The sequence below is a fragment of the Dama dama genome, chromosome 18 (assembly GCF_033118175.1).
Source record: "Dama dama isolate Ldn47 chromosome 18, ASM3311817v1, whole genome shotgun sequence".
Taxonomy (NCBI): Eukaryota; Metazoa; Chordata; class Mammalia; order Artiodactyla; family Cervidae; genus Dama; species Dama dama.
In genome coordinates, this window is record NC_083698.1 from 67,686,562 (window position 1) to 67,712,759 (window position 26,198).

The following is a 26,198-nucleotide window of genomic DNA, read 5'->3' on the forward strand; positions in this document are numbered from 1 at the left end:
TCACTGAGAGTGTGGGGAGCTGGATGGAGAAATGGAAATGCTTGACCTGAAATTCTGAAGCAGGACTGGGGAATGAGGCGCACACAGCAGGGTTGACAGCAAGGCTGTGAATCAGAACCAGGTGGTGAGGCTGGAATGAGGTCAGCTGAGGATGGGGGCTGACCCAGCAGCTCAGGGTACATCTGAGGAGGCCTGGAGAGGGACAAGGGGATGGCAGGAGGGGCTGGCAGGGTGTCCTGAGTTACTGCATACTCCCAACTCTCATTTGGGGTTTACTGTAATGATGAATCATACAGTACATTCTGTTTCTTTGATTGTTTAATGAATGATATGTGTTTGTGACACCACATTCCAAAGGCACCTAGATATCCACTGAAAAGTTAATTTCCCTCCCACCCTAGTCACTCAGCCACACAATTCCTTGGGTGAGGAAACTGAGGCACAAACAGGCAGATTGCTCAAGATCACTATCACAGTGTATGTAAGTTATTCTGAGGTATTTTTTAAAACAAATTACATTCCTAGTACTAATGATATTAAAGGAACAGAGATCCCACATATGTCTTTGAGGTGCTCACTATGTACAGCCTCTGTCCTGGGGGTTGGAGACAAGGGTGATGAAAAACATAATTTATATTGACCACAAGAGACATTGAGAAGTTGCTGAAAATCACGACTTTTCATGTGTCTACCCTATAAAATATATTTCTTTAAAAAATCCATCTATTTGACCTTCTTGGTGGCTCATTTCCTTGGTGGCTCAGACACTAAAGAATCTGCCTGCAGTGCAGGAGACCCAGGTTTGATCCCTGGGGTGGGAAGATCCCCTGGAGAAGGGAATGACTATCCACTCCAGTATTCTTGCCTGAAGTATTCCACGGACAGAGGAGCCTGGTGGGCTACAGTCCATGAGGTTGCAGAGTCGGACATGACTGAGCAACTTACACACACACATGAATGTTGTATTTCAACAAAAAATCTTTTAAATTCTGTAATGAGAACTCTTATTTGCCTTCACTTCTGGAAGAGCAGACATTTACTGAAATGGAAATTTCTGGAGAGCAGCAAAAATCCACAGGCCCTTACAAGCCATAGAGATCCCCTGTGAAGGATTCATGTTTGTGTGGGATTGGGGTGGGCCTCCCACTGTGGCCCAGGGCCTGTTTGTTCACCAGTTTAGGATATCTGGGGAAGGACCGGACCAGAGAGTACACACCCTATTTCTCCATGCTGCAGCTGAGGTGCTACCACTATTGAACTACATTCTGGAGTTGAACTTGGAAGACGTTTTACCCCTCTAAGAAGCCCTATTAACTCTCTGCTTCATACGCATTGCTTTGGTCTCCCTGGTCTCAACTGGGTATGTGACCACACACTAATAGATTTCTATGAGAAAATGTGTTTAGAGTTTCAGACAGCTGATTTATAACTACCTTTGGGGGATATCACCTCTCAAAAGTTGGAATTATCTACCCTTGTTCTGTTTACCTTGCTCTTTTGACTGTAGACAATGAATTTTAGGCTTTTCATTCCCTTGGGTGGTTCTTTTGGCTTGTGATGGGTTGCTCTGTGTGAATATGTGAGTACATGTGCATATCTGTTTTAACCCACATGGTGGTATTTCTGAGAATTAGAGACGTCATAACTTTTAAAAAAAAAATGTGGGCCTGAGCCATTGCTAAATGTAAGGCAGGCATATAGATCAAAGATCAACCAACTGCTTTGGAGCTTGAAGATCATTCTAACGTCATATTCAGATTTGGCTTTTAGTCATTCTGTAAGGGTTTTAATTAGACCCCTGATTGCTTTTAAACAGGCCTTCAGTGACCTAAGCCAGTACTGCCTACCATGATAGAAGAAAGCCTTTGAGATCTTGGAAGACCCATGTTTCATTTCTGGATATGAGTGTCAAAAACCTCTCAAATGATCTATTTGTGAGTTCTCAGATGACTAATGTGGCTGCCAGGATTGACAAGTCTTGACCTAATTTATATTGGTGTTTCCACATGTTGAAGTTGATTTTAACCTATGACTTTTGCTATTCATTCTTTCCATGAGATCACTAGAGTATATGGGGCTTCCCTGGTGGCTCAGTAGTAAAGAATCCACCTGCAATGAAGGAGATGAGGGTTAGACCCCTGGGTGAGGAAGATTCCCTGGAGAACGAAATGACAACCCACTCCAGTATTCTTGCCTGGGAAATCCCATGGACAGAGGAGCTTGAGGGGGTACAGTCCCTGGGGTCGCAAAAGAGTCGGACATGACTTAATGACTAAACAACTAGAACATATGGACTCAGAAGGCTTTATAGAGACTGATTTGAAGTCATAGATTTACATCTTGATATTTTGTTCATTTGTTTTCCGAGTATGGTATTTTAAATTACTCATAGTGAAGTTCTCAAAACTTTCTTATTGGAGTTTATTCGTCTTTCAGTGCACAGCATAGTTCTTTCTTTTTTGAATCTTAGGATTCCAGTGTTACATATCAGATTTAGCAAAAGTAGGTTCACCTCAGTGCCAATGGTTTTTGAGGGAGAAGATGGATAACTGCATATTTGATTGTTTGATTCAAAGATTATTTTTAGGAGGGCAAGATTGTTTTTATTGATATATTATTCAATGCCACAAAATTCACCCTTTTAGACTATATAAGTTTATCATATTAAGTGAAGTAAGCCAGACAAAGACGAATATCATATGATGCCACTTAAATGTGGAATCTAGAGTATATGACAGAGATGTATTTTTTAGTATACTCACAAAATTGTGCAACCATCACATTGTGCAACCCATCTTATTCTAGAATATTTCCATTACCCCCAAAGGAAATCCCAGGCCCTGGCAAACACTAGTCTACTTATTGTCTTCATAGATTTGCTTATTCTGGGCATTTCATGTAAATAGAGTCATATATGGCCTTTTTAAAAAATCTGACTTCCTTCACTTACCATAATGTTTTCAAGGTTCATCCACATTGTAGCATGACTCAGTGTTTCTTTCCTTTTTGTAGCTGAATAATATTTCATGCTATGGTATCTTAGTCTAAGCTGCTATGACTAATTACCATTGATTGGATGTCTTAAACAACAAATATTAATTTCTTACAGTTCTAGAAACTGGAAAGTCCAAGGACTGGGTACCTGCAGATCTGCTTTCTGGTGAGGGATCACTTCCTTGTTTGTAGATGGCTATCTTCTTGTTGTGTCCTCATATGGCTGAGAGTGGAGACAGGAAGCAAGCCTCAGGTCACCAATCCCATTCACGAGGGCTCCACCCTCATGACTTAGTTACCTCCCCGTGGCCCCATCTCCAGATACCATCACATTGGGGATTAGGCTTCACTATGTGAGTTTTGGGACTATACAGTCTATCAGTTCATACATAGCATATAGATATTTTACTTTTTATTTATCCATTTATCAGTTAAGAAACATTTGTGTTTTTCTAATTTTTAACTATTATGAATTATGCTGCTATGAATATTCTTGTGCAAGTTTTTTTGTGGATATACATCTTCAAGTTTCTTGGGTATATACCGAAGAGTGATACTGCTGCCTCATATGGGATCTAAGTTTTGAGGAACTGTCAGACTGTTTTTCAAAGTATACATTGCCACCAGAGTCTGAGTTCCAGTTTCTCAATATCCTTTCTAACTCTTGTTATTGTCTGCCTTTTTGTTTGCTTCTTTATTATTATGATGATGATGATGATGATGACCATCCTAGGGACTATGAGGGTCTTCCTAGGTGGCACTAGTGGTAAAGAATCCAGCTGCCAATGCAAAAGATATAAGAGACTTGGGTTCGATCCCTGGGCCCAGAAGATCCCCTGGAGGAGGGCACAGCAACTCACTTCAGTACTCTTTTCTAGAGAATCCCATGGACAGAGGAGCCTGGCGGGCTACAGTCCATGGGGTTGCAAAGAGTTGGACACGACTGAAGTGACCTAGAATAAGCACGAGGGAGTATGAAGAGATTTTTTTTTTTTTTGGTAGTTTTAATTTGCATTTCTTTCAGGGTTAATGATGTTAAGCATCTTTTGCTTATTGACCATTTGTGTGTCTTCCTTGGAGAAATATCTTTTCAACCTCTTTGCCCACTTAAAATATTGAGTTATTTTTTTCATTGTTGAGTTGTAAGAATTATTTCTATATTCTAAATAATAGGCCCATATCAACTATATGATTGCAAGCATTTTCTCCCATTCTTGGGCTATCTTTTTATTTTCTTGATTTTATCCTTTGAATAAAAGTTTTAATTTTAAAGTCCAACTTACTTTTTTTTTTCTTTTTTGCTTTAGATGTCATATCTAAGAGACCATGATCTAACCCAAGGTCAGGAAAATTTACTCCTGTGTTTTCTTTCAAAGGTTTTATAGTCTTAACTCTTACATTTAGGACTTTGGTCCATTTTGAGTGAATTTTTGTATGTGGTATGAAGCACAGGTCCAACTTCATCCTTTTGCATGTGAATTTCTCCTTTTCCCAGCACCATTTGTTAAAAAGACTATTTTTTCCCTATTGAATTGTCTTGGTACCTTTGTCAAAATGAATTGGCCATAAATGTGAGAGTTTAAGTTCTGCATTCTCAATTCTATTCCATTTATCTATATGTTTACTTAACACTTGTTACATAAATGCTAAGCATGGATTCCGTTTCTTGTGTACTTGGGTAGATTTAGTGCACATTGCTTGGAGATACGTGTTAAGGCAGTCCTGCACAACAGTTGCATGAGTATTTAATTTCTGAGATAGTTTCCCCAAGATTTTTTTGAGCACTTTGTCCAGTTAACTGAGAATGTCACTCCCTGGAGTGGTACTTCTCTCTTCCAAATGATGTTGAACTTCCTATTCAGATGTTTTCTCTTGAGGGTAATTTCAGACTGAAATGGGAAGGATGGAGTCTAAGTAGTAAACTATGGAAAGCAAGGCGGAAGGGGTGCAGGGAAGCTGGGTTTGGGGAGAGAGAAGTGATAATGAGAGACCCAGGGAGGGCTTTTAGGGAAGATTGGGTCAAATAGGGAAGCAAGAGCCCAGTGTCAGAACATTGCTTGTGTTTTTTTTTTGTGATGGTCATGGTTTCTCATGTTTCCTTAGACCTCTCAAGTCTAGACATGAAACTAAGCAAAGGTATCCAAGTGTTAGTATTGGCTGTTACAAGCCTGATTCATAAGCCAGAAATGGTTCCTGTGCCTGTTAGGCTGTTATCTCCATGACAGATAAACCTGCTTTTAAAGGTAAGAGTTCATTTACCATTTCACAGGATGATTGAGCTTTAAAGTTGGTCGTTAGGCTGAAGGAATGTTGAAGTATTACCTCAAAGAGGAGATTCTGAGGTCAGAAAGATTTGGAATGGGTTGTTGAACATAGTTAACAGATTTGCTTTTGCTGTTGTTTGCTTGTTTTAAGTGCAGGATCTCTCAGAAACCCTTAATGTACCAATATGTCTTCAAGAGGGAATATAGGAGCAGTGTTTACCAAGGTGACTGGTCTGTGGGGACTCATTTTATCCCCCCACAGACAGCCCTATGAAAGTGTTATTTGACAGAGCACATATTGAATAATTATGATCCAGGATATCACCTTTATTTTTCAGTCGTGAAATTTGATTTCTCAGTCTTTTTGAGCTGCTATTTCTAGAATGGGTCATGTCTACTGGTATATTACGTAGAAACTAACTATGTCATCTCACTTGTCAAAAAAGTGAGAGCTTAAGTTAGAAGTTAAAATCAAACTCCTGAAACATTGCATATATGTAGTTAACTTATAAAACACCCTACCTTCCAGGATCTGATTTTTTTTTTAACATGTTACTTGTTTGCATGCCCAGTCGCTCAGCCATGTTGACTCTTTGTGACCCCATGGATTATAGCCCGCCAGGCTCCTCTGTCCATGGGATTTTCCAGGAAAGAATACTGGAGTGGGTTGCGATTTCCTTACTTGTTTAGGTTGGTCTATGTGGTGCCTAATAATCCATGATCTGTTGAATGGGTAAAATTTGATTTCTGCAGCTTTTGCTCTGATATACCTTTTGAAAGATAGAGGACAGAAAGAGGCAGGGGAACAGGGACCCACACCAAGCAAGACCACTGACTTTTGCCATGGAATAAACGAAAACACGAACAACTGTCTAGTTCTGAGTTGTCAGATAAACTTGTCATACCTGGAATGCATTCTTAGAGTTGTGTGGTACAACAGATTGTATGCAATTACATATATGGATGTAGCTATGCTGTATTCTAATGGTTCTTCCATCTTCCCTCCCTCAACCCAAACACCCACCTTCCTTCTTCTTCCAGGTCATCTAAATGTGTGTGTGTATGTGTGCTCAGTCATGTCTGACTCTTTGCGACCCATGGACTGTAGCTCACCAGGCTCCTCTGTCCATGGAATTCTCCAGGCAAGAATACTGGAGCAGGTTCCCACTTCTTACTCCAGGGGATCTTCCCAACCCAGGGATCAAACCTGCTTTGTGTCTCCTGCATTGGCAGGTGGATTCTTCACCACTAGCATCACCTGGGAAGCCAGGTCATCTAATAGGGTTTGTTTATTTGACTTTCCTTTAAAGAGAAGGAGGGTTTCTTTTAACCAGAGGGAGGGTGGCAGGAGAAAGGGGGGGAGAGTGTGAGAGAGAGAGTGTGTGAGAATGAGAGTAATAGAGAGAAAGACAGGAAGAGAGAAGTGGGAGTGACACATAAATAGATACCTAGTATTGGAAGAAGTCTTTGTGGTATAGATAACTTCACTTCCAGTAAATCCAGATTGTGTATGTTGGTTGGTGTGCCATCCCTGATGTGTCACAACAGCACAGAAGAGATTCTCAGTGTCAATAGTTTGCACTGACACCTCTAGTTAAAAGACCCAAGCCCTGCGATTTTTACTTATCTGCATTTTCCCACATTCTTGGGAGGCCTGCCCTTTTCCTGATGACTATGGGAGGTGTGACATAGGACAGTTCTCTGATGCTGAAGCATGTTTCTCCAGAAACTGAGGCACAACCAGAGAATGAAGAGGGCTAGTGAGCATATTGAGTCAGAGTCTGAGATTGGGGGTGTTGGGGAAATAAGAGAAGCACAGGTCAGGCAACCATTTTAGGAAATGAACCATTCAGTTCAGTCTCTCAGTTGTGTCCAGCTTTTTGCGACCCTATGGACTGCAGCACGCCAGGCTTCCTGTACATCACCAGCTCCCGGAGCTTTCTCAGACTCATGTCCATCAAGTTGGTGATGCCATCCAGCCATCTCATCCTCTGTCGTCCCGTTCTCCTCCCACCTTCAATCTTTCCCAGCATCAGGGTCTTTTCAAATGAGTCAGTTCTTCACATCAGGTGGCCAAAGTATTGGAGTTTCAGCATCAGCATCAGTCCTTCTAATGAATATTCAGGACTGATCTCCTTTAGGATGGACTGGTTGGATCTACTTGCGGTCCAAGGGACTCTCAAGAGTCTTTTCCAACACCACAGTTCAAAAGCATCAATTCTTTGGCGCTCAGCTTTCTTTATAGTCCAACTCTCACATCCATACATGACTACTAGAAGAGCCATAGCTTTGACTAGAAGGACTTCTGTTGGCAAATAATGTCTCTGCTTTTTAATATGCTGTCTAGGTTGGTCATAGCTTTTCTTCCAAGGAGCAAGTGTCTTTTAATTTCATGGCTGCAATCACCATCTGCAGTGATTTTGGAGCCCCCCAAAATAAAGTCTGTCATTGTTTCCATTATTTCCCCTTCTATTTGCCATGAAATGATGGGATCAGATGCCATGATCTGAGTTTTCCGAGTGTTGAGTTTTAAGCTAACTTTTTCACTCTCCTCTTTCACTTTCATCAAGAGGCTCTGTAGTTCTTCACTTTTTGCCATAAGGGTGGTGTTACCTGCATATCTGAGGTTATTGATATTTCTCCTGGCAATCTTGATTCCAGCTTGTGCTTCATCCAGCCGGCGTTTCTCATGATGTACTCTGCATATAAGTTAAATAAGCAGGGTGACAATATACAGCCTTGATGTACCCCTTTCCCTATTTGGAACCAGTCTGTTGTTCCATGTCCAGTTCTAACTATTGCTTCTTGACCTGCATACATATTTCTCAGGATGCAGGTCAGGTGGTCTCGTATCAAGTCAGGAAAGTAACTGCTGTTTTATATTTACTTCAGTTACATGTGTTTCTTATTTTTAAAAAGCAAGCAAAACAAAACAAAAAAAGCTCAAAGGAAAAGTTAAAATATTACCCCAAAATCTCAACCAGAAACTAACCAAGTGTTAGCATTAATTTCAGGCTTGGCTGGTGTGTAAAGTGAGAGAGATGTATAGAGGGAGGATAAATGATGGGCAGAAATAATTGTATAAGGCTGAGCTCAAGTTAAACATGGTTTTAAAAGTAAATTATTCTATTTTACTTCAATTTAACAAAAGGCAAAGAAATAACCAGGCTGCTGAAGAGTAACTTTTTATCCCAAGAGGATCAATTCCCATAGTCAGAAGAGAGATATCTATCTGGGCGTGAGAATGGGTTGGGTGAGCTAAAACAATGTATATAAAAAACAATCCAATTCTTTGGCCCAGCAACTCTCCCCTGATGTCAAATGTTTGTCATCTGTTTTATTTTCATTTTGTTAGAATTTATTTTTTGTAACGTAGGGTTCCCTGGTGGCTCAGTGGTAAAAAAAAAAAAAAAAGATCTGCCTGCAAATGCAGGAGCTGTGGATTTGATCCCTGCTCCAGGAAGATCCCCTGGAGAAGGAAATGGCAACTCATTCCAGTATTCTTGCCTGGAGAACCCCATGGACAGAGAAGTCTGGTGGGCTCTGTCCATGATGTCACAAAAGAGTGGGACATGACTTAGTGACTGAACAACAACAAATACTTTGAACACTGCGTGGCTCTACCTCCCCTGTCTGTTCCCCCACTTGTTTAATCCAATCAGTATGCTAGTAACCATTGCTCTTTGTTCCCCATGGTTTTATCATTCTTGATAATTTTATGTTTGGTGGGGTTCATCCTCGTTGAGTTTATTTTGGAAAAGGCTTTTTGAAGCCCTATTTCCTAAGTTGTTTTATCTTTGGGAATTGTTCCATATTGCCTTTATTTTTGAAAGACAACTTTTCTGTTGCTAAGTTGTCTCCTACAGAGGCTATACTCATTGTCTTGAGAATCCCACGGACAGAGAACTTTGGCCGGACTACAGTCCATAGGCTTGCAAAGAGTCAGACATGCCTGAAGTGACTTAGCACACATGAGTGATTTATGAGAATGCCTGTTTTAATGGGGAACTTTTAAGAATATCTGTTTGCCTGAAATGGTAGACCTATATTAGGCAGTAAGTTTGAGTTGGTAATTGAATATTGATTTATGGGAACTTTTGAATGTTGGGAAATTAGCTGTTTTCTTAGTGAACTTCTCATTTCCTCGCGAAAGAAACAGTTTTCCCCCAGGCCAAAAGATTACTACTGGGCAGCTCTGTGGAGCTGTTCCTAGGACTGCAAAACTGTGTGGAATCCCCTTAAAAGTAAAAGGCAACAACAACAAAAAAAGTAAAAGGCTTCTCCCCTCCCTCCCCACTCTCTGTGAGTGGGATGGCCTGGGATGGAGGGTTTTTTTCTTTTTCCATCTGAAGATAGACAATGGTAAATATCAGATGCCAAACAAACTGGCATCTGATAATTGTTTGAACTGATAATTCTTTTTTCTTCTGTTTTGAAACATGATCCTTTGCCTCATGTCATAGACTCTTTTCTTTAAACTGAACTGCCGTTATAAAGCCCTTCCTAAAAGACACATGAACTTCACACATCTTTTTGTAACGCTCCTAATGATTTTCCATGGAACCTGTGTGAGTTGAAGGAACTAATCTTTGTACTGACACAGTTTGAAGTACCTGAAAGTTGCAGCTGGGCTTATTACTTAAAAATCCCTGCTGACCTCATGTAGAAAACTAATAGCCTCTTTCATTCTTTAATTCATTGCCTCCAAACAATGGAAGGAGTGGGGAAGAAAATTTCCCGGATGACTTAATACATTTAAGTGTTGGGCACCAGGCTTGTGATGACTCACCTGTCTACCAGCTGTTGATTTTTTCAGAGTTGGTTGGAGTGGGAACACACCTGTAAGGCTTCAGGAGGCAGAAATATCCCAGGGTATTCTCACTTTGTGCTAAGGGAAAGGAGGGAGAAAATAAGAGGTTTAGAATGGTGTGGTCTAAAGCTGCATTGGTGTGGCATGGCAGCAACCAGCCACATGTGGCTATGGAAATTTAAATTATTTAGTTAATTAAGATTTAAAATTGAGTTTCTCAGTTGCACTTAATTCAGTACCCACATTTGACTAGAGGCTGTGATGTCAGACAGCACCCCAAGTTCTGTTGGCTGACTCTGGTTCAGATGCTGAGCTTCTATTTCACAGTCATTCAGTGTTCATTACAGCCTTAATGAATGCTCTCCTGTCTTTTCTGCCTCCCTCCCACTGCTTTCAGTCATTCTTCTGCTCCAACTCAGGTGATGAAACTCTGTTCTTCTTACTGCCTTGCTGGCATCCTCTGGTTTCTGGGCACCAGATAGCGTCCGGGGAATCCCATGTATGATTGAGACTAGATCTTTGCACTGCGGAATCAACCAGACTCTGGCCAGGGTCCAAGACTTCATCAGTGTCCTCTCCAAAGGATCCATGGTACTGGAGATTTCGACTGTTTAACAATAAAACTGCTCTTTAGAAATATTTAAATACTTAGGGCTTTTACTTTAATTCCTTCTTCCCCTTCTGAATGGATGTTCTTGATGTACAGTTCTGGGTTCTGTCCTACTTGTACCCACAACGACTGACCCCGTGGCCTTAGTAGGACAATTTCTTTGTGGCTCAGTTGCCAGTTGAAAACTCGCTCCCAACCACTGCTTAAGCTATTGAAGAGAAATGCCAAGTGCTAAGTGGGGATTTTGAGGTCTGTGTTAAAAGGTGTATTTAAAGGGTTCTGAAGGGGTTTGTGGCCATTTACATATGGGATTTTCAGTGTTCCATTTGTGGTCTCTTCCTCAATATCTGGCACATACCTACCTGGATCAGCTAATTGGCCCATAAACTCTATCGTGTGCTTTGCATAAGTGACTTTCTGAGTGAGGTCTGGGTTTGCTGACCAAGGAGCCCTCTTCCAAATCTGACTTGTGTGACAGGGGTGGGATGCTTTGGTCGGAGAAGCCTGTTGGTCATTACTGCTGATTGAACTTGGTCTTTCTGACCCTATGTTCTCATGCTTCCCACCTGACTAGCCTGAAGATGGGCCAAGAGTTTCTGCTGAGTGTTTCAGTTACCTAATGCTGCATAACAAACGGCCGTGAAACTTGGTGGGCTAAGACAGTGACATTTACTTAACCCTCCAATCTGCAATTAAAACAGGACTCTGTGGGGACTGCTGGACTCTCCTCTGCTCCGTGTCCTCTGGGGCTGCACAAAGATTGATGTTTGAAGGCTTGCTCACTCACATGTCTGGGAGTTGATGCCATCAGCTGATGGAATGGTCTCAGTTCTTTTCCACTTGAGCCCCTCCATGTGTTCTCTCCACATTGCTGTCCTCACATCATGATGGCTAAGTTGAAGGGTGAGCATCCTGACAGAGAGAGCATCAAGCGAAAGCTATATTATCATTTCTAATAGAGCCTTGGAAGTCAGAAAGCATTGCTTCAGCTATGGTCACAAGCCTACTCAGGTTCAACAGACCTTACCAATGTATAGAGAAATGTTAGTGTTATTTTGTAAGACAAGCTTTGGGATGAGATACATCTTGATGCCATTGTCTTTTAGAAAACACATCTTCCTCACTCAGTAATGATGATTCAGAATTGGCATCAGCTCCTTTTAAGCCATTGATAAGCCTTGCAGTCTGGGGCTCATCTCATTTTCAGGAGGTATGATTGTCATTGTTCAGTGCTGGGGCTGTTCTGCCTTTGGGTGTGAGATGGGGGAGTTTCCATTTGCATAGCACTGGGACTTCTTTGATGATAGATGCTGTCTAAATGCAAAATGGTGTGTTGAAACACCTTCAGTGTGCTAAACCCCTGGTTCAACTGATGTCTACAATGAATGCATAATGTAGAGGAAACACGTGAAGAGCAGGGTCCTGGTTGCTGAAAATTATGTCAAAAATTAACCAGATGGAATTCAACTGGAGTTTTGATACTTTACATCTCACTTTTGACTTAGATTTTCTTATTTGTACTTTCTATTATTACTCTTTCTTTACATTCTCACTAGATGCAAACTCCTAATCAATTAGGATCCACCTTTCTGCAGAATTTTTTCAGTGTGATAAATGGATGGTTTAGAATATTTCTTTGCCTATCTCTGGGATAAAATCTAGAAGCAAGGGGAAGGGGACACAGGTTTTGGTTTTATTTGTTTTTATATTTATTTATTGAGGTGTAGTTGCTGTGCAATATTATTTAAGTTTCAGGTGTACAATATAGAGATTCACAGTTTTAAAGGTTATGCTTCTTTTATAGTTATTATAAGATATTGGCCATATTCTCTATTGTGCATTTTATCCTTGTAGCTTATTTATTTTGTACATAGTAGTTTATACCTCTTAATATCCTACCCCTATCATTCCTCTCCCTTCTTCCCTCTCCTCACTGGTAAGCACTAGTTCTCTATATTTGTGAGTCTGTTTATTTTTTCTTATATTCATTAGTTTTATTTTTTAGATTCTACATATAAATGATGCCACTCAGTGTTTATCTTTCTCTGTCTGACTTGTTTCATTTAGCATAATACCCTCCAAGTGGGTCCATGTTGTTTCAAATGGCAAAATTTCATTCTTTTTTAATAGCCGAGTAGTATTCTGTTGTGTATATATGTGTATATGTATATATACCACCTCCTTATCAGTTCATCTGTTGATAGATACTTAGGTTGCTTCCATATCTTGGTAACTGTAAATTATGCTGCTGTGAACATTGGGGGTGCATGTATCTTTTTGAATTAGTGTTCTTGTTTTGTTTTGTTTGGATATATACCCAGGGGTGGGATAGCTGGGTCATATGGTAGTTCTGTAGTTAGTTTTTTGAGAAACCTCCATCCTGTTTTCCACAGTGGCTGCACCAGTTTACATTCCTAGCAACAGTGCATGAAGGTTCCCTTTTCTCCACATCCTCACCAACATTTCTTATTTGTGTTCTTTTTGATGATAGCTATTCTGACAGGTGTGAGATGATGCCACTGTAGTTTTGATTTGCATTTCTCTGATTAATGATGTTGAGCATCTTTTCATGTGCCTGTTAGCCATCTGCATGGCTACTTTAGAACAATGTCTGTTCAGATCTCCTGCCCATTTTTAAATTGGGTTGTTTTGTTTGTTTCAGTGTTGAGCATCAGTCTGATAAACAAATAACCTGCCACATGTTGAGTTTAGTGCTAGTTACAAAAAACTAGAGTTAGACACAGTCTTCAAATTGCTTCTGATATACACACTCTACTGGAGGGAAAAAACAACCTTCACGGTTAATATTAGTGGCAGAGGTGCTTTACCTTTTGCTCGCCTTTTTAGCTTTAGTTTGCCAATAACCACCCCGATTTTTAAAAAACCCGTTTTCTCTGCCTTTTCATTCTGTGTCTCCTTACTACTGTCTTTCAGTTTGTACTGGTTTGAAAGTGTCTGGTGCCCATTTTCTTGCAGTAGTCCATCCCCTAGGAGAGGAAACCTTCCTATATCCTTTTTCCTCCCCACCTACATTTGCTAAATTAGTGACTTTTGTTTCCAGCCTTTTACAAGAGATTGTTTACTATTGCCCCAGCAATGCTCCCCAAATATATACATAATATCTTGGGAAATACCTTTTATAGAATTTGTTTGAAGCTTAGCATCTCAGTCCTTGGGTTATTTTTAGTTAGGGGGACAGACAACTTGAAGTGTGTACATCTGATACCTGAACCACAACCACTAGGTATTTCGTTTCTTGTTATTTGAGAGCATTCAGGTAACATTGATGGAGTATTAGTCATTGTTAGCTTAATGTTGACATTGCTGAACAGACTTTAGTAGATTTTTATGAGTGATAGAAGTTTAAAAAATTCACATTCACATTTTATAGTGACTCAACTGATAGTCTTTTTAGATCAGTAATGAAATGCTGTCTGTGGTTGCCAATTGTTAAAATCTACCCTGCTTCCGCCAGCAGTTGTCAGTTAAGAGAGGATCGCAACACCCACTGATAAAATTCAAACCACAAGATGTTATTTTAAGTTCTTACGAGGTGCTCTCTCTTCTTACCCTTTAAACTGCTAAGTCACATCCTGCTCTGCATTTTAATTTGGTACAAATGAGATGCAGTAGACGTTGGTCTGACATTAGATACTGAAATGAAATGAAATGCTAAGATAAAAGAAGACAGTTCTGTGGAGTAAATCTTTCTATCATTTCTGGATGCAGGATCAGGGAGTGGTTCTCAACCCACACATTGCATCACAGTCACCTGGGGAACTTGCCTGGGCCTCATCCCAGAGCATCTGGATGAGTTGGTATGGAGTGGGGCCAGACTTTGGTAGTCTGTAGATGCTCCTCAGGGTGATCCTGCCAGGCAGCCAGGCTTGGGAAATCCTGTGGGAGGTGCCTCCCCACGCCCCATGTTCCTCTCTACCTAGTCATGTCCTGTCCACATCTCTAAGGCTCCCCTCAGGACACCTCTTTAACAGTTCACAACGTCAGCTTCACTGAACTCTTCCCTGTGAAATGTCCACAAAGCCTCCTAGATAGTCCACTCTGAACTGTGTTCTCACTCGTTTCATCTACAGATACCTTATCTCCTTGGCCAGGGTGGTTCCCTCCTTGGATTAAGCTTCAGGTCACTTGTTTCCATCATTTGGGGTTAGCAGAGCTATGGACACTTTGTGGTGGTATTCAGTCGCTCAGTCCGACTCTGCGACCCCATAAACTACAGCACAGCAGGCTTCCCTGTCCTTTACCATCTCCTGAAGCTTGCTCAAACTCATGTCCGTTGTGTCAGTGATGCCATCCAACCATCTTATCCTCTGTCATCCCCTTCTCCTCCTGCCCTCAATCTTGCCCAGCATCAGGGTCTTTTCTAATGAGTCTGCTCTTTGCATCAGGTGGCCAAAGTATTAGTGTTTCAGCTTCAGCATCAGTTCTTCCAATGAATATTCAGGATTGATTTCCTTTAGGATTGTTTGATTTGATGTTCTTGCTGTCTGAGGGTCTCTCAAGAGTCTTCTCCAACAACACAGTTGGAAACCATCAATTCTTTGACATTTAGCCTTCTTTATGGTCCAACTCTCACATCCATACATGACTATTGGAAAAACCATAGCTTTGACTATGGCCCTTTGTCGGCAAAGCTGTCTGCTTTTTAATATACTGCCTAGGTAGGTACTTTATAGATATTAAGTTGAATTTTCATCAGTTTGGCTGTTCTCAGTCAGCCTCTTGTCTTTCATGATAATTTCCTTTACTAGCCCACCTTTATCCATCAGTGTTTCTTCCTCTAGAGACAGAGAAAGGCAAGTCAGGGTGGCTAAACAGCAGAAAGAGAAGGAAACTCAGCCTGTTTCTGATTTTCTCATTCACAAGTGGAGGGATGGTAATATGCCCCATGGACTCACCCCTCTCCACCCAGAACATTAAGTCTTCAGTTCTAGAATGGCTCTGAGGACTGTTTGGGGATAAATACAACATGCAGGGGGCTGTCCTACTGGAGAAGGTGAAGTGATTTGAGGATTCATCTCTACCCCAAGGCCTACTGAAGGATATGGGGTTGCTTTAGGAGAAGATAATATACTTTGGGAACTTGGAAACAGTGGCTTTTTCGCTTTGTCAAACAGTAAGGATTCTTACTGCCAATGTTTCAGGGGTTCCTGTTTCTGGGCCCAGGAAGCTGACCATCGTAGATATGGTTGGCATCTTCCTGTTGAGGGGTACAAAGGTGGCCCAAGATTCCTGATTGTAAGGCATGCTACTTTCTTAGAGCCTGTATTGTTTGCAATAAACCTTTGTAACTGAGAGACCCCCAAATAACAAGATTGAAGTTTATTTCTCTTTCCTGTGACTGTCCAGGTATGGTTATTCCTGGGCTGGTACAGTGACATTGCCATCCTCAAATAATGGCTTTCAATTCTGGGTCTAGTTGTCACCATCTCTCAGCCCTCAGGCATGAGGAAAGGTTGGGGGGTATGCTCTTTTTGACACAGCTTCTACTCACATCTCTCTGGTGGCCACCAAGCTGCAAGGAAAGCTAGAAATAAAGCTTCTGATTAGATGAGCTTATGCCCAGCTAAGCTTGAGAATTCTGTGATTAAAAGAAGTAAAATGGATATTGGTGAACGATAAGCCAAGGCATGCATTATCAGTTCAGTTCAGTTGCTCAGTCGTGTCCGACTCTTTGCAACCCCAGGGACTGCAGCACACCAGGCCTCCCAGTCTATTACTAACTCCTGGAGTTTACCCAAACACATGTATATCGAGTTGGTGACGCCATCCAACCATCTCATCCTCTGTCGTCCCCTTCTCCTCCTGCCCTCAATCTTTCCCAGCATCAGGGTCTTTTCAAATGAATCAGTTCTTCACATCAGGCGGCCAAAGTATTGGAGCTTCAGCATCAGCATCAGTCCTTCCAATGAGTATTCAGAACTGATTTCCTTTAGGATGGACAGGTTGGATCTCCTTGCAGTCCAAGGGATTCTCAAGAGTCTTCTCCAACACCAACCACAGTTCAAAAGCATCAATTTTCTTCAGCACTCAGCTTTCTTTATAGTCCAACTCTCACATCCATACATGACTACTGGAAAAACCATAGCCTTGACTAGACAGACCTTTGTTGGCAAATAATGTCTCTGCTTTTTAATATGCTGTCTAGGTTGGTCATAACTTTTCTTCCAAGGAGCAAGCATCTTTTAATTTCATGGCTGCAGCCACCATCTGCAGTAATTTTGGAGCCCCCAAAAATAAAGTCTGTCACTGTTTCCACTGTTTACCCATCTGTTTGCCATGAAATGATCGGACCAGATGCCATGATCTTGCTTTTCTGAATGTTGAGTTTTAAGCCAACTTTTTCACTCTCCTCTTTCACTTTCATCAAGAGGCTCTGTAGTTCTTTGCTTTCTGCCATAGGGGTAGTGTTATCTGAATATCTGAGGTTATTGATATTTCTCCCAGCAATCTTGATTCCAGCTTGTGCTTCATCCAGCCCAGCATTTCTCATGATGTACTCTGCGTATATAAGTTAAATAAGCAGGGTGACAATATACAGCCTTGATGTACCCCTTTCCCTATTTGGAACCAGTCTGTTCTTCCTTGTCCAGTTCTAACTGTTGCTTCCCGACCTGCATACAGATTTCTCAAGAGGCAGGTCAGGTGGTCTGGTATTCCCATCTCTTTCAGAATTTTCCACAGTTTATTGTGATCCATATAGTCAAAGGCTTTGGTGTAATCAATAAAGCAGAAATAGATGTTTTTCTGGAACTCTTTTGCCTTTTTGATGATCCAGTGGATGTTGGCAATTTGATCTCTGGTTCCTCTGCCTTTTCTAAATTCAGCTTGAATACCTGGAAGTTCACTGTTCATGTACTGTTGAAGCCTGACTTGGAGAATTTTGAGCATTACTTTACTAGCGTGTGAGATGAGTGCAATTGCATGGTAGTTTGGACATTCTTTGGCATTGCCTTTCTTTGGGATTGGAATGAAAACTGACCTATTCCAGTCCTGTGGCCACTGCTGAGTTTTCCAAATTTGCTGGCATATTGAGTGCAGCACTTTCACAGCATCATCTTTTAGGATTTGAAATATCTCAACTGGAATTCCATCACCTCCACTAGCTTTGTTCATAGTGATGCTTCCTAATGCCCACTTGACTTTGCTTTCCAGGATGTCTGGCTCTGGGTGAGTGATCACACCATTGTGATTATCTGGGTCATGAAGATCTTTATGTATAGTTCTTCTGTGTATTCTTGCCACCTCTTCTTAATATCTTCTGCTTCTGTTAGGTCCATACCATTTCTGTCCTTTATTGTGCCCATCTTTGCATGAAATATCCCCTTGGTATCTCTAATTTTCTTGAAGAGATCTGTAATCATTCCCATTCTCTTGTTTTCCTCTATTTCTTTGCACCGATCACTGAAGAAGGCTTTCTTATCTCTCCTTGCATGCATGATAACCTGCCAAAATTTCAGATCTATAAACCATCACCCTGTTCATTTCTTTGGATAAAAGAAAGGTAAACTGTACAGGTACAAACTGCTATATTTTAAAATGGATAATCAACAAGAACCTACTGTATATCACAGGGAACTCTGCTCAATGTTATATGGCATCCTGGAAGGGAGGGGTGTTTGGGGACAATGGATACATGTATGTGTATGACTGAGTCCCTTTGCTGTGCAACTGAAACTATCTCAGCAATGTTAATTGGCTATACTCCAATACAAAAGAAAAAAGTTTTTAAGAAAATACACTAAATTGTCCAAAGAAACCACAAATGTATCCTTGGTGCTTTGAAGTCATGGTAGGAAACAGAAGGTCTGCAGGGGGATGTGTGGTATTCCTACTTTTTGAGGAGGATAGACCATGAGCTAGAAAAGGATGCGGAAAGTGTGCGAGTAGCTGTAACACAGATAGTGTTGATAAAGAAGGTTTGATGTGCAGGGAAAGGTTTTGGCATCTGTAAGGATCAGTGTGTATGTTTGCTAACCTGATCAAGAGAGTTCAACTGCAATTTGATGGAAAGAAAAAAAGCATTGAAATCTGACTGAGTAGAGAACAATAGGCATAGCTCAGAGAAGACCAGTGGCCAAGGAAGAGAACTTCAGTGATTCAGTTAAAAAACACCAGGAAGCAGGGTGCTTGTCATACCTGTAGCTGTTTGCCATGATGCAGCCTCTGAGGACTAAGCAGGTGAACATTAAAAGTTGGGCCTTGATTTGATCATCTAATTTGTCTCACCAGGAAGGTTAGGATGTTTCTAATGATGAAGATAGTATTCTAGAAGGGAATATTTTGCTTTAAGAAGCAGGCCTATGGAAATCCAGGCCCTAAAGGTAGATTTCTAGGTGAGGGCAATGGGGATAAGAGAGCCGACAGAAAGTTTGCTGTAGCAGGGTCAGTATTACGGATTGCCAGACAGCTTATGGATGCTACTTTCTCCTCAGAGATTATTACTCTTAGCATTAGTCACTCAGTCATGTCTGAGTCTTTGTGACTCCATGGACTGTAGCCCACCAGGCTGCTCTGTCCATGGAATTCTCCAGGCAAGAATACTGGATTGAGTTACAATTCCCTTCTCCAGGGTATCTTCCAACCTAGGTATCGAGCCTGGGTCTCCTGCTTTGCAGGCAGATTCTTTACCATTTGAGCCATCGGGGAAGCCCAACTCTAGAAGGGGTGCCAAACATGTTGGTAAAACCCACTGGAAGTTTTATTCTGCTAACTTCTTATAAACTTTTGACTTGTTCTGCTGATCATTTAATTTTTAAGATGACTGAGAAAATAATGCAAGGAACGATATCTCTGGATTTCTTTCTGACCCATAAACAGAATTGTCCAGTGATATAAAGTGACAGGAACCAGGAGATTAAATCCCCAAAGAAGCATGCTTTGGGCAGAGCTCTGTATGCTACAAACATTTGAAACAGTTCAAAGAAAGAAATAATCTCTCCTGTGGCCAAAGAAAATGGTAAAGAGACTTCAAAAGGAAAGGGATAGCTAAAACGTTCTGAAATATACATGTAATCCCAAGTAAGTCTAGTGAAGAGGGAAGGAGAGTGGCTCCTTGGAAATAAATCAGTATGCTTACGCAGAGGACTTTTTCCTTCTTAACTCAGATTAAGGAAGGATATTCAGTCTGGCTCGATTGTCATGGCTACTCATCTTTAAGTTGCTTTCCCCCAGAATGTAAAGATGAGTAAAATTCAGTCATTGATCATGATGTAGATCTAACATCTAGTGGTCAGGTTGCAAAGAGTAATCTCACAGTGTGGGCAACTTATGACATACTTGGAGGCACAGAAGTAAGGTAGGAGTTCAAAAGAGAAACAAAACCAGGGGTGGGTGTGCTTTCAGAAAAGGTTTCATGGAACAGATGACGCTTGCAATGTCCTTTGGAGGGTGGGGAGAATTTCCGTAGATGGAAGAGAGACATCAGATTAGAAGTGTGCTTTGCAGAAAAGAACTAGCCTAAGAACCAAGGCAGGGTGGTGTAACTGCAGGAGAGTATACAATGTTAGGTATGCAGGTGTGAGATTTTACAGTTGAGGTTTGGTTAATAAAACTAAAATATAACTGGGTGATGTCTGCCAAGTACGGTGCTTAGTGCATGACATGCATTATTTCAGACAGTCTTCAGAAAGACTTAGTATGATTATTCAGCCCCTTTTTCAGATGAGAAAACAACTCAGTAGTTTGGTAACACATAGTAGGTGGTAGATAGAACCAGAGTCTGAATTCACATAAATTTCACTGCCTTGTGAAGGGCTTAGGATTTTTAAGCAAGTTCAGTGACCAGTGGGAATTTGGAGTAGAGAAGAGACACTGGAATCTTTCTGGAAAGATGAACTAGGCCAGGAAAACATGAGGTAGATTGAAGTGGTGGAAAAGAAAAAGTGGAGACCCCCCTAATGGGGGTCTAAAAAGGATTGGCGGTTATAGGGATGAAAGAATGGAAAACAAGTTTTGAGGTGAGGAGGTAAGGGTCTCGGCAGAGCTAGAATCTGCAGAATTGGGGGATCTGGGAGAGAAAGTTGGGGTTGAACCAGGAGAGGAGTGGTTGTCTTAATCAGAATCAGGGGAGTCAGCACAGGTATCGGCATAAGGGAATGATGAGTTTGCTCGTGAAGTAAGCAGTAGGCTTCCTGTTCTAGTGATAAATCCAGGCGTGTCCACCAGGCTATGGGCTAGAAAGGTTAGGGCAGCAGAGCATGTAGACAGCTGCCTAACTAGGGGACATGTGACCAGCAGTAGGGGCTCAGCATTGGAACCAAGCCCTGGCCATCAAGGCAGCCAGTCAGTATTGCCAGAGGAGAGGGTTTATGCATAGCAAGCTCTTCCTATTTTTTAAGGATGTCAGACCTATGAAAAGTCTATTTGAAATGTTTGATAAGGTATCTATCTTGTGATATCCTTGTGAGCAAGGTAGAAAATTAAGGTCTGAGTCAATAGCTTCTCTTCTGGTGAAGCCTAGGATTTGTTTAGGTGTCTGACATGGAATTTTCATAAGATTTGGAAATAACCTGTACCTCCTTCTCCACATCTGCCTGTAAGCACTCTCTCCTAGACATCCTGCCAGCTCTGAACTGTCCATCTGTAAACTTCTGGAAGGCTACTAGTAAGGACCGTGGCTATTCAGGTTTCTCCCAATCTCCTGTTCCTTTCGTCACTGGCATGCTGTCTTCCACTTCTGTGCACGAGAATCATCATCTGTCTGTCTCTTCCTCCCTTCCTGCTTGCAGACATTGGAGGCAGTTGCAACTGTCAAGCTGAGGCCAGGGCTCACCTAAAGAAATACCTTGGAAGGCAGCCTACAGTAGGAAGAAAACTATCCACTGTCAGAACATCTTGCCAACAGCCCAGCAGCAGCTTGTACAACTTTCTAGCTTTAAAAAAAAAAAAAAAAAGATGACTTATTTAAACATCATCTTATTTCACCAACTCTTTGAAGTGGTTTCCAAGAACACACATGCTACACAGGAAATAGTGGGAAGTCAAGAGAATTGGAGCACAGGGACAATGAAGGTAAGCGAAGCACACGGAGAGGCTCTGCTTCTGCCACTGAGGTTCACCAGTGCTGCCGTGAATCTGATTCATGCACCCTCGTGCCCCAAATAAAGAGGCATACGTTTTTATGTTTAAATTCTCAATGACTAAAAGCTATAACAAGCTGGTCACTTAGGAGAGGCATTCTGATACTGAGATCTGAATGTATAGCCTATTCTTATAAAGGTCCTTCAAAGAAACCTTTGTCTTGTGTGAATTGGTATGGCCATTTAGAGAAACAATATGGAATAGCTGGTAAAACTAAAACTAGTTCTACCTTATGATACAGCAGTTCCGCTTATTTTAGACAGTCAGGCCACAGCCTCCCAAGAAGCAGATCCTGTAGCACTGTTCTTGAGGGCAAAGAACCAGAAACAACCTAAAGAAGAATCAAGTCAAACAAGATGAAATCATATCATGGAATTATGTGGGAGGAATGAGCTCGGGTGTATGTGTGTGTGTGTATATGTGTTAGTTGCTCAGTTGTGTCTGACTCTTGCAGCCTCATGGACATTTCTGCCCATCAGAATAGCCCAACAGACATCTCTGTCCATCAGATTCCCCAGGCAAGAATACTGGCGTGGTTAGCCATTCCCCTTTACAGGGGATCTTCCCAACCCAGGGACTGAACCCACGTCTCCTGCATCGCAGGCAGATTCTTTACCATCTGAGCCACCAGGGAAGCCCAGTGTATGTGTATGTGTGTAATAATTTTGAGTGAAAATAAACCAGCTGCAGAAAGAAACATGTGGTATGATAGTATTTATTATGCACAATTTTTAAAAGTTAAGAAAAATGATAGATATGTTTATGCAGATAAGGATGGAGACCTATTAATTTGGGGTGCTAGGAATATAGATATTTGTATATATCCTTTTTATTTTTCTCCTTAAAAGAGAAAAGCAACCACCATAGTGTTGTCACAACAGTGACCACAACATCCTGTAGTAACTCATCCAGAGATGACTGCCCCCTTACCTTTTCTGTGCTTTTATGTGGATTAACTCATTGAATCACCCCAATAGCCCTTTTGGGGCAATGCTTTATTTCCAACTGTCAAATGAAACACAGGATTTGAGAGGCTGAAAACTTGCCTAAAGCCACCTACTAAGGCTGGATTTGAACCCAGGCAGTTTGAATCGAGAACTTGTAGTCTTTTTCCCCCTAATTTTGTTTGTTTGTTTGTTTGTTTTTGGCCATGCTGGGTCTTCCTTGCTGCTCTGGCTTCTCTCTAGTTGAGGCAAGTAGGGGCTACTCTGTAGTCGTGGTGCGCAGGCTTCTCATTGCAGTGGCTTCTTGTATTGCAGAGAGTGGGCTCTAGGGCATGTGAGTTTCAGTAGCTGCGATTCCTAGGCTCTAGGGCACAGGCATAAGGAAGGGCCTTCTTGCTCCCCGGCATGTGGGATCTTTTTGGACCAGGGATCGAACCTGGGTCTCTTGCATTGGCAGATGAATTCTTTACCACTGAGCCACCAGGGAAACCCCGGAGCTTGTAGTCTTAATTATTACACTACTCTACAGAATTTCCCAATATCCTCGGTGGGTTGTTGGCTTAACTCTTCGTTTTTACAGATATGATCTCTTTCATTGCAGGTCAGGGGCTTAAGTCTAGAGGACAGTGCAGGGAAAGCAATTCTTCACAGATCAGAATAGTACAGCTCATCCATTAGATGATCTGGCTTGAGCTGGGTGTACAAATTATATTTCTGGATTATTTGCTGGTGGCCCTCTTTTTCCACATCAGAATCACTTGTGGAGGTTTTAGAATATGAAAGCCTGACCCCCACCCCAGGTTGCAATATGATAGATCTGGGCCTGCCCATCAGCATATTAGAAAGTTCCCTACGTAATTCTAATGTGCAGTCAGAGTTGAGATTCATTGCCTATAAAGTCTGGACAGTACAGTGCTCAAGGTCATAATGTTTGGCAAGAGCATGGAGGGGTAGATGCTTTGTGTTGAGGATCAAGGATAAGTCTGTGGGTAGTGACTCTTGTGACCAGACCACAGTGATTGTCTTCTGAAATTCAGGCTCTTGATCAGGATAAAGGGATTCACAGACCTCTGCCTGCGCCCCTGTGCCCATGTGGACCTTGGCAGGATAGGATTTTTCCAGCCAACTGTCTTCCGGGTTTTTGGAGATCTGTTGGAGAAAACTCACCATGATGGGAGTGTTTTAAGCATGAGAGTGGGGACACGAAACACATATACCTGGCTTTTGCTGTCCTTGGCTTAAAGGAGAAGCTAAGAAACAAGACAGAATCTTCCTCGGAAAAGGGCTCAGCATCTCCTCCAATCTCCTGATGAAAGTACACTGGATGCCCCAAGGTTCTATGCCAGAGATGCAGTATTCACCTACAGCAGTGGTCCTTACGCCTGTGTGTCAGAATCTCCTGGAGAACTTGCTGAAAACAGATGACTCAGCCCCACCCTCAGTTCCCAAATCTTGCAGGCCTGTGGTGGGGCCTGGGAATTTGCATTTCTCACAAACTCCCAGGTAATGTTGATGCTCCTGGTCTGAGCTCATATTTTGAAAACCCACAAGCTTTGGATAATAAAAGAAGGTTTTGGAGCTTCCAAAATCTGCCTTTTAAACAACGATCCATGAGATTTTGAAGAAGGTAGATCTGGGCACTTTGAGAAATGAGACATGACTCTACAGTTATGGGGATTTGCAGTGGGTTGGCACAGTTGGTCCCCGAAATGTTAATTAATGAACAAATTAACATCAAGCTATGGAGAAAACCTCAGTGTCCTTGACACACTTCTTATTAAATCTCCAGTGTGATTTACTCGGGTGAGGACAGAATTCACACACCTGTGCAATCTCTGAATGGCACAGCAAAGGAAAAGTTGGCCAGACACACAGAATGACAGTTACTGCCCAGAAACATCTAGATAGGCTGGAATGATGATTCAAAACTAATATGGGGTAATTAATCATAATAAAGAACCATCAAGTCCTGAATTTCAGCTGAAGGAAGTAAGGAATCCTGCTCAGAAAGAAGGCAGGCCAGCTTCTCCACAGTTCCTATCACATCACAGTCCTAGAGAACTATAAGGACAGTGCGTGCTAGGAAGAGAGTGGGTGTCCCCAGCTAGGATGAAGTGAGGCAGTATTAACAGTTGCAGTATGTATAAGGCAAGGGAGATGATTATTTCCTTCTCTCCTGCTCTCAGCAGACCACGCCTGGAAGTTGTCTTTAGATCTGGGCACCATTTTCAGGGAAGCACAGACAAATTGAAGTGTAATCAGAATTGGATACCTGTGATTATGAAGATCAGATAAGAAGTGGCTGATGTGAATGTGACTGGTTTGGGGAAGAAAAGATTTGCTGGGTGGGGAGTGGGAGTGATGGTAGTTCCAATGCATGTTAAGGTGATAGAAGTGGTTCATCTTGCTCTCTTTAGTGATGGAGTGCAGATGGAGGACCCATGTGTCCTAGTGAGACAAAGTTCAACTCTAAGTGAAAAGGCATTTTTAACAAAAAGTAACATGGGGTGCCCTGTTTCTGTTATGGGAAATGGTCAAGAAAAAATGATCTAGCAATGTTACTGACAGAATTCTTGCTTTGTGTAAAAAGTTGGGCTAGAATTCACTCTTAGGTTCCAGGATTCTGTGTAGTGACTGACTAGTATTTTGAGGCTTTTCATTCTTTTTATTCAGTGGTGGAAGATAAATGGTTTGAACAAAACTTAAACCTGGTGTCACTGTCAAGGTTTTTGTCTCATGGAAGCTGCCACATTTCAAATCTGTGTTCCCATGCATTTCTGTTGCCGGATTGAGATCTGCGCAATAACATGTTCCTCTCTGAAGAAATGGATCACAAAGGGCAGATAATGTGCTTTTTCATGGATTGGGAGGGGGTGGAAATGGATATTCTGTTTTAATGTGACAAAGTAAGCATTTGCATCTTTAGACCTCTAGACCCCTGTCCTCCCAGCAGGTCTAGGACAGAGAAAATACAAGCACAGAATGTGTGTGGAGGGGTTGTCTGCCATTAGGGTAGAAGGGGTGGCAACTCCTTTGCCTCTGAGACGCAGGACTCATCCCCCAGGGACAGTCAGATGTCAGCCTCCCTGGATCAGTCCAGCCGTCCAGAGTACAGATAGTTAACGCAGATTGGCCAGAATCAAACACAGAAGGCCAGGGCCAGCTGTCCAAGGGCATTGTGGTTAGAACTAGCATCTGGAAAGCTCTGATCATTTTGGAGCTTACAATCAAATAATGAAAGCCCTACTTTTGATCATGTAGCATTTTTGGGAATCAAGAGGTTTCAGAAGGTATCATTTCCAAAAAGATGCATATCCAGGATTTGAATAATTTTCTTTTACCAATGAAGACCAGAAATGGACATTCCATTATACATATTTTGGTGTTACTTGAGTACATAATTTATCCATATATTTGTCAACTGAAATACAAACATACAATGTGAAAGCTGTGAGTTCTAGTTTTATTTGGGTGCT

General features: G+C 41.7%; 1 protein-coding gene across 3 annotated transcripts in view; it reads left to right on the plus strand.

The window, feature by feature from the left end:
• OSBPL3 (oxysterol binding protein like 3) overlaps positions 1-26,198 on the plus strand; it is a 196,018-nt gene that overhangs the window by 64,297 nt on the left and 105,523 nt on the right. For 2 of the 3 annotated variants that reach the window (XM_061165504.1, XM_061165507.1), the window contains exon 1: positions 5,118-5,237. The exons of the other annotated variant lie outside the window; for it this stretch is intronic. The gene's annotated coding sequence lies outside the window, so the exon portion shown is untranslated. Of the gene's footprint in view, positions 1-5,117; positions 5,238-26,198 lie in introns of those variants that run through there. 3 annotated transcript variants of the gene reach the window in all.